The sequence below is a fragment of the Protopterus annectens genome, chromosome 1.part1 (genome assembly GCF_019279795.1).
Source record: "Protopterus annectens isolate FY-2018-M chromosome 1.part1, PAN1.0, whole genome shotgun sequence".
NCBI classification, from domain to species: Eukaryota; Metazoa; Chordata; order Ceratodontiformes; family Protopteridae; genus Protopterus; species Protopterus annectens.
In genome coordinates, this window is record NC_056726.1 from 587,270,710 (window position 1) to 587,284,094 (window position 13,385).

Here is a 13,385-nt window from a genome sequence, read left to right on the forward strand (position 1 = left end):
TTGATTGTAGAAGGCACAGGCCTGAATCCTCTAGACCAGCTACCAGACTTCTGAAGGAATTGTGAGTTTCAGTTGCTGCAAGAGCCTGAATCCTCTAGTCTGCACCAACTACCACAATGCTGACAGAATTGTGAGTTTGAGTTTCAGTACATTTTCAGGGAGTTATGAGTTTGTGTGTTTTCATAGAAGTGTGAGTATCAACAGAAGAGACGTTTACTGTTGCTCATGCTAAGTCTGTTTTCAATGTGCAACTGTTTTGTTTAGCAAATGGCAATCACTGTTTGTGCTGTAGAATTTGAAAACAGTGTTAATAGTATAATTGCCTTTGGTGCAAAAGGCTGTGGATTCTACTCCCACACAATGTAGATAGAATGCTGCTATTGCAGTGCCCCTTCAATTGCTGTTTATTTGGCGCATTTTAAGGGGGCTAGGAGTTCTGCACTCATGAGTGTGTCCTCCTTTGTATGAGATGACTAGTAACTATGAGCTTGTCTGTCATTCATTCCCTATTTGGATATTACCAGCTTATCAATTGTTTTAATGTTACATAGGCAATTAATTCTTTATGGGCAGCAGGCTCTGAATTTGTAGTTGAAATACTGAAATGTAAAGTTGTTTACCAATAGCAACCTCTTCATTAGTTACAGAGCTCTTTAATGTAGAATTGTTTGGATGACTTTTACTTCTGCAGAGATTGTGCTTATTAACTGATATTGGTGGATTGTAATGACAGATGCTGAGTGGCCTTTGGTTGAAATTTTTTCTGAAATAGGTAGTTTCATCATTATTGGTTCATACATGTATTTCATTGCTTACTGGAAGAATGTTCAAAAGGTCAAATTTAAAACACATTCTAACAAGTGGTGCTGGAATATAATTTAATATAAGGTGAACCAAAGAACATATACATGTATGCATGGTCCTAAAATGTGTGCAAGGAGCCTATGGTTTGAAAATGGCCCAAAGGTAAACTTAATCCTCAACTGGCTAGATGCATTTTCTTTCAATGTGGGTTTTAATGCCATTTTAATGATTGTGAGATTCAAGGGCAGAGAAGCTTACTACTCATGTTAAGTCTGTTTTCATTGCAAGGCTATATTGTTTGTTTAGCAAATTGGTATTAGTGTCTGTGCTATTTTATTTCAAAATCTGTAACTATTGTAGAAGTAAATAAGAAACCAGTATGCACACTGACAGGTCTGAACAGTGTTTATGATCAATGGAAAAAATAGCCAAATAGTAGAACACTGGAATGGCTGGGGAGGGGGCTGCTGACAGGAATGGAAAAAAGAGGGTGGAAGAGGGGAGTAAATGGGCAGGGTTATGGGAGGTGTGAGGGGTGCATCATTGGTCCGGCCCATCAAAACAGTCCCATTTTCTCCTGTGGCTGCTGATGTTTCACTGCATTCTGCACCAAGAAGCACCGTGTGCTCAAGCATTTCCTTCTGAATGCATGGAGGTGATGAACTTTGTCATTCAAATGTTGAAAATTTAATGGCAAAAGGGTTAAATCACCCACAATTCTGTTTATTGTTAGATGAAGTTGACAGTGCATATATGGATCTCCTGCTACATAACAACGTCTGATGGGTGTCCAGGGGAGAGGTGCTGAAACAGTTTGCTGCATGTCTGGAATGCATGAAAAGTTTCCTAGAAAGCAAGGGACTCACTGACCCTGAATTGGAACATTCAGATTGGCTGGAAAAGCTGCACTTCATGGTGGATATTACACTGCAACTCAACATGCTGAACAAAAGTCTTCAGGGAAAAGGAATTACGGCCCTGCAGATGCTGGATGATGTTTTGGCTTTGGTGCACAAGATAACGGTGTTTGCCAGAGATGTACAGAGAGGTACACTCTCTCACTTCCCCTCCTTGAGAGAGTTCAAAGAAGCACACAATCACATAAATTGTGAGTATTTATAGCATGCAGTTATCTAATGCAAACTGCATTTGGGGAAGGATTCTGTGAGCTCAGAATGGAAAATAACTCATCATCTTTCCCTGTCACACCCCTGGACATTGACCCACCCTACTGTCCTCATTTACAGGAGTTAAGTCAACCCGATCTTGAAATTGAACTGGCCAACATAGCTGATAAAGACTTATGGGTGTATAAGTTCAAAACCTGACAGCTGATCTCAAAGATTTTGCCTAGCAGAAGGCCATTCTCGCTCAGAAGCACAAATGGAACAATACTGAAAACCTCCCCAAACCCGACAAACTTGCGTTTGAAATATGGAATGCCATTCCTGACACTTTTATGAGTATGATGATTTATCCATTTGAAGTCCTGGCCATCTTTGGATCCACATACATATGCAAACAGGTTTTCTCAAGCATGAACTACAGAAAATGCAAATAGCACTCATGCCTCATGGATGACAGCCTGCAGTCCTGTGTGAAGATCAAAGTCATGTCTTACAGCCCTGATACAGAGAAGCTATGCAGTGATGTTCAGAAACAGAAATCACATTAAACTGGTGAGTACACTATCATTTAATAGGCTATTATTTTGCAAAAAAAGTATTTATTTCGGACCCTGAGCTGATGTAGTTGTGTTTTCTTTTCAGGTTTGACAGTTGACTGCTGGACATGGCTGAGGAAAAAACAGAAGAGGATGACAGCACACTGAAATGGACTTAAGTCATAATTAAATACAAACTGGCCTATTTTTATGTTTACTGTTTTTTAAAGCTATTAGGCAGCAGTTATATGTTTTATTGATTTCACAGTGGGCTACTTTTTATTTTATTAATTTTCCACAAATAAAGGAAGAACTCAAACAGGTCTGCATAGTTTTTTGTTTTAATTCACAGTAAAGCCTACACATGCCAGTGTTTTTTTCCTTCTCTTTATAAGATTTAGGTGCTTTCCTTTGTTATAACAAGTAAATCAGCAATAAAATGTCAATAGTTTCCAAACTGTAGTTCTGATATATATATATATATATATATATATATATATATATATATATATATATATATAAATAACTATATATAAAACTTTACACGCTGTGTATGTATCTTCATTTTTAGGGGTCAACTAGGTTTTGTGGTTCCAGATGAATTTTATTTGCTGGGAGAGGTACCAAAAATGGCTCTTTTGATAGTGAAGGTTGCAGACCCCTGCTCTAGCTTCACATCAGCCTTACTATTCATATCCAACCAGTGCATCCAATAAATCAAAAATCCACAAGGGAACAAGTCTGCTGTCCTGCTCCCCATATCTTGTACATTTTCATACAGGGTTGCATTAGGTATCTCCACCTTATCTATTATGCATGAAACCATGTGAAAGTCAGTTTTACTGCCATGCTTCTTAAAGCACATGTAAGCAAACTACTGAGTAAAACAGTTGCTATACATCAAGGAAAACAAGGGTCTCAACAGCTATTGCAGGTTCCTTCTGAGCCTTTGCATGATATTCTCTGCTGTCTGCCTAATGATCCAGAGTGATGCATTTAGCAATTTGTTTGTTTAAAAAGCAATGCCCCCGCTTTTATCAAAAACAAAATAAATATTCAGTTTTGGCCCATAATTAAACAGCAGAAGGAGCACTTCTACAGTGATTTTAAAGTGTATTCATATCCATTTACTTGTTTGCTGGTGTATGCATCATATGATCTCCATGCCTTCATTTTACAGATCGAAGAATACAGCACATCTTCAGCTGAGCACAGACATTGTAGACTTCATTTCATTCCTTGCACCTCCACTTTCTTCCAGTCCCTTACCTTTAGGTAAAGTAATATTTCAGGGTTCAGACTTTGTCTCCTCATTATCTTCTGCGATTTTACAAGTAAAAGGATGCCCCTAATGTTCCAAGTTACTACGGTAACCTTCAGCATCTTTTCTATATCTGCTTTTGTAAACCAAACCCATACATTGTGTTACTATAAGCTTATCAATATAAAGTAATACATGTCAATCACTGTCATGTTCTGCTATGTGCTCATATTTATGAACATAAATCAAAGCTATGCTAGAGCTGCAAACACAAGTAAATTCTTGTTAAACTGGACAAGCCAATGACAAAGAAAATAAGCACAAACTTTCAGCCGCCATTTATACCTCAGGAAGCAGGCCGGGCCTATTAGACAGAGCCCAGATTTTCTATATCATCTGTATTTGAATCCATCCTAATGTTCTTCAGCTTCCTGAAGAATAAAATTCTAGCCCCATGTGCAGGCTAAACGAACTGTTTCCTAAGTACATGGTTAATGCCTGCCTGTCACTCCATCGGTTTTCTACCTTGTTGAATGTTTTCTTCCCAACACAAATCTGAGAAGGGGCATTTTAAGTGCAAGTCTCTGTACTCCTTTCATATTCCATGTTAGTTCTAATCCCTGTTACCAGTGCAGATGAAACCATATAAAACAACGGACAGCAACATTAGAGCTACACTTGTAACTCTCTGAACGTGCGGTTCCCCGCTTTCCTTCTTACCTTGCATTCGATAAGAATCTGTTTCTGGTTGAAATTCTCACATCTGCCCCCTCTCCTTCACCGCCCCTCCCTATTTCTGTTATTTCCCTGTCCTTCAGACTTACACAATATTCGTACTAACACAATAGTGAAATTAACTTTAAGGTGATCATGGCGCATTTCACTCTGCTTAACTTTGTGGACAGTTTAATTTACTATACACATTGTGCATAGTACGGAATTTGTCAAGCTATGTATGTATTATTTATTCATTAGCCATTGATTACTAGGAAAGTCTGACTGGGCAGAGACCCTTTTTCAGTGGAGGATAAGGGAGAAAAATCTCAACATTATGTACTTTTTTCGTAATCAACTAGCATGAGGCAACAAAATATATTAGTTAACACTGAGCTATGTATAGAGGTATCGCATTTACCATGTTAAGTTCACTACACAATATTTACAGCAGGCTAAAGTCACACATATCTAATGAACATTCAATTTTACAGACAGCAGATGAGGCATATGCAAGTTTTATCCAGCCAGTTATCCACCTGAGATGTGTAAGCAGGTGCAAAATCTGAAGAATTTTATGATGCCTCCTTGATTTGGCTGCATAAGAAGTGGACTTAACAGGGATAATTGAGGACTGATTTGTTCATAAGTAGCAGTATTCTAAAACATAGGTTGGAGATATTTAGACTAAGAAATTAGCTTATTAATGGAGGTGTTGCAAGTACAGTAACATTTTGTTGACAGGCATGTTTTCAATGGCACTGAAGTACAAGGCAGCAATGTGTTCAGTAAGAGAGGTTGCTTGCACACTTTTCAATCTTATAATATGATTGCTCCAGTTTGGCTAGCTGAATGGACTGTAGGTTAGTCAAACAGTGGAGGGTTTGGCATAATGGTTAAGGTGTTCACCTCATAGGCACAAAGTACAAACTTTAATTCTGATCTTAGGTAATTGGCCAGGCTTAAAGTGGTCCTTAGGGACAGCTAGCTTAGTATTCACCTATAAACCTATAAAACTGAAGAGGTATTTGAGAGACTAAGCAATAGATAGGTTTGAGTTATGATCTTATATGCATGGTCTGATAAAAAAGGTTTGAGTTTATAAAAAAATCCTGTTTTATAGTTGCTTTTCTTTTTGTTTTGAACAGCATATTGGATATACTGATCAAATTTTAATATGTTGTCAATTATTATACTCAGCATTTTATTTTATTTTTTATTTTGTTTACCTATTTTGTCCAAATGGATTTAGTGAAAAAACACTTTTCATTGGAGGTACAGGGAAAAGGGTCCCACATATTACAAACACTTTTAAAAAGACATTCAGTAATATACATCAACAGACATTAAGTTAATATACACTAACAACTGCACATACATTTACATCCATATGAAATAAAGGCAAGATTTCAGTTGTAATTCACTGTTAATAACTCTTAGACTGTACAGTTGCTAGATTTTATTATTATTGTAGAATGTAGAAAGTTTTTACTGTAGAATGCTGCATAAAGCTATATGACTTCTTTGCTTTGTATATGTATATGCTAATATTTTTGCCATTTTTACTGGAGCCTTTCTCCTGGGGCCTCCACTGAAAATGGGCTCCTTTTAAGCCCAGTGGACTTCCCCGGTCATCAAACTGAAATTAATAAATAAATAAAATTAAACATAAGGCTGGAAGATGCTAGTAAATCCATTTGGGTAATGGTGATGACTGGTTGTAAGGCATAAGAGTGAAGAGTAATCTTTTACAGTGTACCAGGCTGAAGATGACACTGGCATTTACCCTGGAGATATACAGGGGTAGAGCCACTGATTTGACAGGTGAAGTTTTAGGTATACCTTACATGAGTTTGCATGCTGAATGAATTTCAGTGGTAGTGGTATGTGGGTCCATAGATTAGCAACACTATTAGAATACAGAGATTTACCTGCAGTATTAGATTATGTGGTTATAGTGATTAATGATTTATTGGGGGGATAGTGATGGATTACAATGTTACAGCTGAACAATTTTCTGGCTTATAGATCAGTTTGCCTATTGTAGTTAGCTGAGACAGAGATGGTTATGTGGTAATTCTAATCGTAGTTTTGTGTTTGTACTAACACAGTTCTAGTATTATTGTCTAATAATATTTTTAAGTCATAGTAGTTTGATTGCTGTGCAGGAGGTGAACATACTATAAGATTTGTTTTCTTTGGATTTCAGAGTAGTTTCATTTTCAGTTTTTGTTAAAGAATGGTGTAGGTCATTCTGGGGCTGTTGGACTGAAGATAGAGCACATATTAGTGTTGAATAGTTTGCATATAGAATTATGTTTGCAGGGAGAAAGGCTGTAAGTGTAACTGTCCTAATATTGAACATTGTGGCACACCCAATGTTGTTTCCTGAAGAAGTGACAGGTCATCTGCCCAGCATATACACTGTGTCTGTTGACTAAGGTAATTTTTAAACAAATGATTGTTTTGTTTGTGAGGCTCTGTTCCTTGAGTCTAGATACTAATAAGAGAATTGATACTGTAGAAAGCAGTTTGGATAGGTATATAAATAGGGATGCAACCTTTTCACTTTGATGTTGTCTTCTATGAACATAATTTATAAATTTTAGTAATGCTGTTTCCGTGCTGTGGCTTGGTCTAAATACATGCTGTGTTGTGGAAAGTCATTTATTCTCTGTTAGGTTGTTGAACTGTAGGTGAACACATTTTTCATGTGCTTCAGCTAGAAGGAATGATATTCTATAGATCTCTAGTTTGCCAGCTCAAGAGATTTTCCACTTTTATGAAAAGAAACAACATAGGATTGTTATAACCACTTGAAACATACAAAACTAAAAGAAAACAGAGCACACTACTGAAAATACAAACTGGGACAGACACTGAATGACAATCGAAGAAAAGTACCAGCCAAGTCAGAATAAAAAAAAAAAGAAAAAAATTAATTAAGGTCTTTCATTTCAAGTAAAAGCAAAAGTGCTCAATTAAATCATTTTAATCTTAACTTGGCTGTCACTTTTCTTGGATAGTCGTACAGTGTCCCTCCCAGTTTGTATTTCTGTTAATATAAGATTGTTTCCATAGTTTGGGACTATAGCTTCTTGGAAAGATCAGTTTATAAGTATAGATACAGGAAATGCAATGGCATCTACAGCTATTTTTAAATATTCTACTGGAATATTGTCTGCTGCATAGGATCATAGGATCATGCTTTTATGATGATTTGGATTTCATTTAAAAGTTTTATTTTACATTTTACAGCACAAACACTAATAGACATCTGCTAAACAATGCAATGCAGTCTCACAATGAAAACAGACTTGGCATTAAAACTTCTCTGCCCTTGAAACTCACATTCTTTGAAACAGCATTGAAACCCACATTCAAAGAAAATACATCTGAACAGTGTCCGATAAGGATTAACTTTGGGCTGTTTTCAAATCATAGGCCCCTTGCACAGGAAACATACATGTGTTCTTTGATGCACCTTCCTAACTGTATTAAATTGTATTCCTTCTATAATACAGTACGGTTGTTAGAGGGTATTTTACATTTATTGTTTTGAATATTTTTCCAGTAAACAATGAAACAAAATGCGTGCACCAATAATAACAAAACTGCCCAGTTCAGAACATTTCCATCATAAAAGTCTACTCAAACTTCTACAATCCACCAGTATCAGTAAATATGCACAATCTCTGCAGAAGTAAAATTCATGTAAACAATTCCACATTAAAGAAATCTGTAACTAATGAAGAGGTTGCTGCTAGCAAACAATGTTATATTTCATTGTTTCTTCTACAAATAAGGTGCCTGTTACCCTTGAGGAATACATTTCCTGTTTTACATTAAAAAAATGATAAGCTAGTAATATTGCAATAGGGAATGGATGGCAAACTGATAACAAGTTCATAGTTACTAGGTATGTCCACCAAAGAGGACATTCTCAGGACTGCAGCATCCACCCCCTTTAAAAGTGCAACACAGTACAGTAATGCATCTACATACTGTAGGAATAGAACCCACAGCCTTCTGCATTAAAAGCAAGTACACTACCTATTGTGCTATTAACAATGCAAGTAGACTCAGCACAAGGAGCACTAAACTTATCTTTCCATGAAGCTCTCAGCTCCTTGTAAAATACACTTGACACTGTATCTTTCAACTTTGCAGCACAATAAATTTGGAAAAAACCAAAGCCCAAATACCAGGGAGACATTTTAAGCATTGCTTGTATAATTTTGGAAAGTTCCTAGAATAAAATACCATGTTACTACCATGCATTTAACTGCCAAGCCTTGAACATAGGACCCTATGCATTACAGTCAGAGCAACATACCACAATGCTAAATCAACTGTTTCTTGAAACATGGGAAGACTGAAACTTAAATGGCTATCATTTAGTGAATTCAGTTCTCACCATAGCTCTCAACATATTAGCACAAAACACCTGGACAAAGCTAATAATGAGGAAATACAGCCCCCAAACATATTCAGTGAATTCAGTTCTCACCATAGCTCTCAACATCTTAGCACAAAAAATGGGACAAAGCCAATAATGGGGGAATTCAGCCCCCAAAATAGGGACACATTTCAAATAGTGATCTTATAAACTTAGAAAATTGCTAGAATAAGAGGTTTTGTGTTGCCTTGTACTTTCTGAAGAATATGAAGTTTGGCATTCAAATGCCTGTCATTATTTAGTGAATTAAATCCAGAAAACCACAGATTTCATGAGGAACAGAACAGAAGAAAAATATGAGGCAAAATCTGAGCTGTTTTCACAAGTGATGGTGGGTAGAGAATTCAGGCTCTTGCTACCTGCACCCAAGGTGCAGGGTTTGAGTCTGAGTTATTCTCTAGCCACTACTGTTGCCTGAGTCTCTGTTATTCTTTAAACACTACTGTTGTCTGAGTCTCCCTAGCCACCAGGTATATTTATCTGGGGCATTTTACACACACACACACACACACAGACAGCTTCAGCTCATGTTGAAGGATAAGTCCCATAATCCAAATGTTCCCACTAGCTGAAAACATTCCTGTGAGAGCAGGCTGGATATCCAGCCTGCAGACGTTGCAGTCCAGTCCCCTTCCAGTCTGTGCATTTCTGCAGTCTGCTGCCTTCTGTCTAATCTGAACTGCTCTTAACTCAGTCTAGATTCTGCACTCATGAGTGTGTAGCTCTGGGAGGGAATGCTCTGTGCATGCGCGGAGTCCGTTCCAGGAGTATTTTCATGTATTTTCTTTTTTCTGTTTTTATGTTTCATTTTTAGCTGGGGGGGCTGCAGTCCTGCAGTCCAATAGGACGAGCTGCCCCTCTATTTCACAGAGGGTTATATTCTGTAACAGTCATGGAGAATCTGGCACATTTCACTGATATTTTCACAAAACTTATGGATAAGCCTTTAATATGCAAATATGCATCAGTAAACATAGAATATGCTGGTGCAAAACAGAATTGACCAGCAGCATCAATGCACTGTCTAGCAGTTGCAGCTACTCTGTCATTCATGAAAAGTGTCTCATAAAGCCTGATGTGCATTAACAAAGCTATGGAAATTATACAATCCCAATGCAAGCTGCATGACATTTGGAAGTAGTACATATATTCAGCAATCCCTCCAGTAAGCCCACAAATGACTATGGATGTGTCTATAAGCTGTGTACTAAAAAATTACAATCTCTGGAAATTATGGATTCTAAATCCATAAAACTTCTAATAACAGTAGCTAGCAATGAGTGCAGCCCATGTCTGGGGAACACAAGTACCACATACACCACAGGAGATAGGGAGATAGAAAAGCATATGTGGGTTATGTATGAAGAAGAGGGACACACAAGAGGTATGTTGGAATAGGAAAATCTGATTGACAGTCAGAAGGGCATGGACATATTTCTTATGAGAGACTAGGCCTTCTATTTTTTGTAGAATAGAATGAAAGGAAAAGACAGGGAAGGAGGAGGAAAAAAGGTAAAACAGCAGATATACACATATAGCAAATATAAGACATGACAGACAAAGGTCAGAAATAAAAATAAGGAACGATAAGGTACACAGATGACATACTGCACAACTTGGGCAATGGAAAGTTGATAAATGAGGTGAGAATCCATACCAGCCAGGGTGACGTGAAGACACACATATGTACCTGTGCACTATGACATGATGACATATTGAAAACTGTTTGGCAGTTATAACTGAATGTGTAAGAATGATAGTAGGTGTGTGGTGTAGGGTAATAAATAAGGATCACAGTTCACACTGGATATTGAATTCAATCTCTAAGTAAACTGTTAGCAGTGTAAGAGTAAGCCATGCAATTGCAGCCCATGAAATGCAGGAGAATGTCAACAGGAGACAGAATAGAACCTATGACCATGCATATAAAAGGCAAACAACCAAGCACAATGCCAAACAGCAGTACTGCAGCAAAGCAACAAATGGGCTGCTATTTACTCACTTAGGTGTACACAACCCAAACAGACGTGTAATGGAATGCATGTGTCACAAACATGTGCAATGCCAGAAGCAACATACAGATTTAGATGTATATGTATGACCTTTATTGGCCTAACAGAAAAGTATTGGAAAGCAATGTTAATACACATACACATGGGAATGACATGTAATAATATATTTACGATTAATGGTTATAGCTACTATCAGGCTGTGTACATGGATTACATCACATTTCTCTGGATAATACATAACACAAATGTATAACAGGAACAAGGATGTAATGCAAATAATTGCCAGCAGCTTATGTGCATATGTCCTGCATCTGTATGATGGTTATAGGGTTGGCACAAGTTGACCTTCTAACAAAATAACTATATGAAAATGTAAAATAATTTAAAGGAAGGTTAACATATGCTATACGTAAGTGTATGATATATGCCATACCTACAAAGAGGGAAGGGAGATGGACAAAAAGGGCCCACATCAAGGAGGACATGCAAGTAAAGCTAAGTAGGCAAACAATAAAGCAGGGCAATGCTATGTAAGGGGACACATTGCAATTGCATATGTGCACCACATAGGGTGGTGCTGAAGTCAACCCAAGCTACATTGAAGCAAACGGCCAATGTATGTCACATAAACAGACTGTATTGTGGATGGCAAGAAACATGGCCATGTAGAAATCACACACACATAGTATTATGCAATCATCTGACAGCAACAGGCGTAGGTAAACAAGCTAAGAACTGGCATCACATATACATATATACTATCATGCTAATGTACAACACATCGAATAAACACAAGTGGTGATTACACACACGCACACACACACACACACACACATATATATATATATATATGGATATATATATATATATATATATATATATATATATATATATATATATATATGTGTGTGTGTGTGTGTGTAGATATGGTTCCCCTTTGGAATCTCGAATTGCTGAAAGCTCAAAATTCATAAGCTCGAGCCCAGAATCTCAAGTTTTCAGCAACTCGAAATTCTAAAGCGGACGTAAAAGACATGCAAACATGTCTTTAAAATTTTTTTTGCAGAGGGGCAAGCCCCCCTGCACCCCCCCCCCCACACCTCACCTGCTTAAATATACCAACTCCAAGATCGCACTACAACGGGGATGAGGGAAATATCCCATTCTGTGCTGTATACAGAAGCGCACAATGGGAGAATTTCCATTTCCCTGCTATAGTGCAGTCACGGAGTTGGTATATTTCAGCAGGGAGACTGCAGGGGGACTCGGCCCCCTGCATACATGTCAGTAAACTTCCTTTTTTTTTGTCTCCCCTTCACAAGTTCGAGTTACTGAAACTCGAGATCCTGGGCTCGAGCTTATGAATTTCGAGGTTTCAGCAATTCTAGCTTGTGAAGGGGAACTGTAGATATATATATATATATATATATATATATATATATATATATATATATATATAGATATATGTGTATAGATATAGATATATATAATGATATAGATATATAGATAGATAGATATCACTGATCATGGGTATGACTGAGCAAGGGACAGTCCTATGAACAACAGTACAGCACATGAACATGCATTTGATGACTGTTCACAGTCCCAATGTACAATGGGATTTCTCTGTTGATCGGAATATGTGCAGAGACATGTACATAAATCAGTGCATATGCACACCATTTGCCAAACTATAGCCATATATTTGAATAAGCAATGCATGTGGGAATGTAGCATAGGCCAAAGAAGGCATATGTCAATGTTGCTACATAAATTGGTAATACTAAGGTGTATTCATGAGTGTTACAATGGCAGTGTATGCATTCTCTAAAGTAGGACTACCCATATGCAGCAGGCACAGTTATATTTATTTACTTATTTGCTTGTTTGTTTTTGTTTACTGGGATAGTTTGACTGGGTAATACCCATTTTCAGTGGAGGCCCGGGAAAAAAAGCTGCATTTGTTTACATTGCATTTTACTTAATAACAGTTAAACACACAGTAGTTACATTTCTATTTACATATATGCACATGCAGTAGTTACATTTATACAGTCTAAGATTTTACAGAGGGAAAAGTTACTAAAGAGAAAGCCCGTGTGCAGCTTAGTGGATTGTACAGACAGAAATTATGTATAAAAATTGTTTTGTCTTTTCAGTGAGAGGTTGAGAATATTATATTTAAGGAGAGTATTTGGAGAGGGTTGAATGGTGAGCACAAAGTCTTAATCTGGTGATGAGCATGTGCAGGACCAGGACTGGTTAAGGTGTTGTTTAAGCAGTGGTTTAAAACTATTGAGTTTGTTGGAGAGCTTTATTTGTGTGGGGATACTATTCCAGAATTTAACAATGTACTAGGAGTAGAGCGAGTCTCCTGCAACATTATTTAACTTATTTGTGAGTAGTAAAAATGTGTTACTAGAATGGAATTCCTTTGCTGGACAGTAGGTCAGTACTACGTTTTGTAGTGCA

The 13,385-nt window shown here is 37.3% G+C and overlaps 1 long non-coding RNA gene across 1 annotated transcript; it reads left to right on the forward strand.

Annotated features, from left to right (window-relative positions):
• Positions 1 to 1,543: 1,543 nt before the first annotated feature.
• LOC122813370 lies at positions 1,544 to 2,790 on the forward strand. The gene is made up of 2 exons (XR_006366676.1): positions 1,544 to 2,483; positions 2,574 to 2,790. It is a non-coding gene; the product is annotated as an uncharacterized LOC122813370 (long non-coding RNA).
• Positions 2,791 to 13,385: the final 10,595 nt, after the last annotated feature.